We start from the raw sequence: 4,301 nt of genomic DNA, 5'->3' as shown, positions 1-4,301 counted from the left end.
GCTATTTAAGGAAGAAAGAATGATTTTATTACTGCTGAGGTCATCTTCACCTTTCATATCTTCAACATCAATATTAATGGGACCTGTGGAAATTCTACAGAGTGAAAACGATTAACCCTTTTGTTACCATATTTCTGTTGAGATGCTTTGTGTGTCTTTCAATTAATTTCAAATATAACAAAGAATTTATTAAAATAACTTAATTATCATTCAGCTAATGTTAGGAATGTAAATTGTGACGAAGGTTTGGTGGAAGATTTTAATTCAGAACTTTTGAAAACAAGACATTTGTACTCAGAGCCACAGCTGGTTTCAGCCGGGTTGGTAACGAAAGGGTTAATCATTTGGTCATTACTGTACTACATATCATCATCATCTTCATCATTTAATGTTCCAGTTTCCAAGCTTACATGGGTCAAACGAAATTTACTGACACAGATCTTCTATGGCTGGATGCTCTTCCTTCGGCCAAACCACACCTGTTTCCAAGTAAGGTAATATTTTTTCCATAGCTAGACATGTTCTATACAGAAGACTGAAAACAAACAACCTCGCTTGTATAACAATGCTGTTCATTTACAACCACCATTTGATGTCAACACAAGGCTACACACAAACACATATATACATATCGTTGCTATTATGGTAAACTGTTGTATGTCCAAATTTGGCCAAATGCATTTTATTTCTTTTATATTTAATTTTGCTTGCAATAGCTGGTTCTTTTGGTGCCACACATTGGAACTGAACCCAAGACCACATGACTAAGCAGTAAAATTCTCAACAACACACACACAATGGATTAGTTTCAGATCTCATCTACCAAATTCATTACAAGGCTTTGGTCAACTCAGAATTATGAGAGAAGACACCGAAGGTGCCACACGTTGAAACTGAACCCAAGATCACACAGTTAGGAAGCAAGCTATTCAACCACACATCTCACCTGCCCTTATATAGATACATAGATACCCAGATACATTAACACACACGTACACACACACACACACAAATGCACACATGCATGCACACAATTACTGCAGAGAAATATAATCCAAACATAAACCATTGTGCTTTCACTAAAGTTTGCTGCGAAAGACGAAGGTCCATTACTAGTAGATAAACTTCCATTTAGAGCAGAGAAAGCAGATTACTTTACAAGTCACCGGAATACATTTATTCCTCTGGCCATATAATACTTGCACTTCATTATCTCAACATCACATAACATTGGTGTTCATGAGAAATAAGAAAACAAGAAGATGTATGGAATCGACGTAAGAAATATATCTCCAACAACACCTTTGTGTGTGTGTCTGTGTGTTTATGCGTGTAATCTGTGTGTGTGTGTACTATTAGATATCTATACATTGCAGTTGGTAGTTTGACAACTTTTCTGGCATGACTAATCTTTCATTTGTTTCTACTTCATCACTTACCGATGATGGAGGTAGTAGTGTCGTTAGTGGTGGTGCTGGTGATTATAACATACGTTGGTTCCTATTACTCGCACACATCGCAACACCTATATACTAAAATGTGGTTAATTTTACTAGAGAGACTAACCGTACACACGTTTATCTGCCTCGCCAAACATTCATCTTGTTATGGATAACATATCACATGATTCATACAGAGTATATTTAGAGTAATTTAAACATATGAGTGCGTAAAATTACTCCGCTGTTGCTTGCCGAATCGGAAGACACATGTTTTGGCCTGCTTGTATGTCATCCAGATATATACACACACATCCATGTATATGAATGCTTTTAAATGTATTCCCCATATGCTCTTTCATTCTTTCACTTGTTTCGGTCATTGGACTGCGACCATGCTGGAGCACCGCCTTTCAGTCAAGCAAATCGACCCCAGGACTTATTCTTTGTAAGCCTAGTACTTATTCTATCGGTCTCTTTTGCCGAACCACTAAGTTACAGTGACATAAACACGCCAGCATCAGTTGTCAAGCGATGTTGGGGAGACAAACACAGACACACAAACATATACACACACATACATATATACGACGGGCTTCTTTCAGTTTCCATCAACCAAATCCACTAACAAGGCTTTGGTTGATCTTCTATAATGAAAGACACTTGCCCAAGGTGTCATGCAACGAGGCTGAACCTGGAACCATGTCGTTGGGAAGCAATCTTCTTACCACACAGCCACACCTGCACCTAGATGTATCTTACTTTTGCCTTGACGTTTTTAAACATACATTTTAAAGCCGAGTTAAACTTCCATTTTCCAAAATATTTTTTATTCTAAGTCTCTTGAAATCAGTCTTCAATACCTTACTCTTTTACTCTTTTAACTTGTTTCAGTCATTTGACTGTGGCCATGCTGGAGTACCGCCTTTAATCGAGCAACTCGACCCCGGGACTTATCCTTTGTAAGCCCAGTACTTATTCTATCGGTCTCTTTTGCCGAATCGCTAAGTGACGCGGACGTAAACACACCAGCATCGGTTGTCAAGCAATGCTAGGGGGACAAACACAGACACACAAACACATACACATACATACATATATATATATATACATATATACGACGGGCTTCTTTCAGTTTCCGTCTACCAAATCCACTCACAAGGCTTTGGTCAGCCCGAGGCTATAGCAGAAGACACTTGCCCAAGATGCCACGCAGTGGGACTGAACCCAGAACCATGTGGTTGGTTAGCAAGCTACTTACCACACAGCCACTCCTACGCCTATTTTAAATTTTGAAATTCTTTAAATTCTTCAACACATTCATTATTCACAAACATACACACATAGGTTCAGTGTAAGATGCTCCACAGAGCTGACCTAAAACAGGAATATTACATCATTACTTTCTTCTTTCGTCCCTTCAGAGACCCAAGAACGCACCTTAGACATTCTCTCTCTTGCTTCCAAGCCGTGACTACAGACTAGTGTAAAAGACCAGAAGAAGAATCAGAGTTGGGTTCACCTGTAGTCACTGTGATTGTGTATGATGGTCGCAAGTATTTACTGCCTCCAGTCATCTCAATCTCCTTACACCTTCTTCATGCCAAACCAAAATCCTGCAGAGCCATCCTCCAGATTCCCAAATTTAGCGGACAATCATCTCGGAACACAAGCAACTGTGAAAGTCAATCAACACACACACACACACACACACAAACACTCTGACAGGGACCCTTACATATACACATACATATATTTCTTTACTACCCACAAGGGGCTAAACAAAGAGAAGACAAACAAAGACAGACAAACAGATTGAGTTGATTACATCACCCCAGTGCGTAACTGGTACTTAATTTATCGACCCCAAAAGGATGAAAGGCAAAGTCGACCTCGGCGGAATTTGAACCTAGAACGTAACGGCAGATGAAATACGGCTACACATCTCGCCTGGCGTGCTAACGTTTCTGCCAGCTCATTGCACAGAACTCACAGGCATATTTTTGAACATATGCAAATACACACACTTTATGCATAAAAATAGACACACTAGCTATGATATACACCCAATTCAACACTTCACAGAATGAGGTTTATTACAAATTAACTTCCTCATTCTCTCTTTCTCCTTCTCTCATTCATGCAAATACAATATGTATGTAGACATGTACACACACACACACCTGTGTACAGGTAGTTCTATAATAAAAAAAACACTCAAGAGTTTATTTGAGAAAATATATATCGCTAGGTGGCAATTTCTATGCCATAATCAGAAAACAGCATTTTCTAACCAGCAGAAATGGACGTTTGTCACTTAATAGTTTGCCTGGGAATACTAGCAACGATATAGACATACATACATGGATGTGTGTGTGTATATATATATATATATACACACACACCCTTTTAAAGAATTGGCAATATAGAGTATATATATCTAGGAATTTTATAGTCAACATAAATGTGTGGGAAAAAAAGTGAAAGTATGTAAATATGTGAGAGATATGATGGTATATAAGAATAAATGTCTCCTCTAAGTGTAGACAGTGTTTCAAAGAAAGCGTATGTCTCAAAGCAAGAGACAGGAATACTGACACAAAAGGAGTTAAAATGTATGGTTCGCCACCCTCGCCACCCACTCCACCCGCTTCTTTCTTACCTTCCTCCTGCTTTATATTCAAATTATCTCCAAAATTATTTCCATCCTTAATGATATCATTTTATTAACAAGAAACATTATTTCAATTTATGGAACTATAAAGACAACATTTTTTTTTTCTTTTTAAATCAGATTTCTCAAAACAGCTCTTAGACACACTGCATATGCTCACACACAGAACATACACACATTTACAACTC

Source organism: Octopus sinensis, linkage group LG24 (genome assembly GCF_006345805.1).
Source record: "Octopus sinensis linkage group LG24, ASM634580v1, whole genome shotgun sequence".
NCBI lineage: Eukaryota > Metazoa > Mollusca > Cephalopoda > Octopoda > Octopodidae > Octopus > Octopus sinensis.
This window is presented reverse-complemented; position numbering follows the sequence as displayed.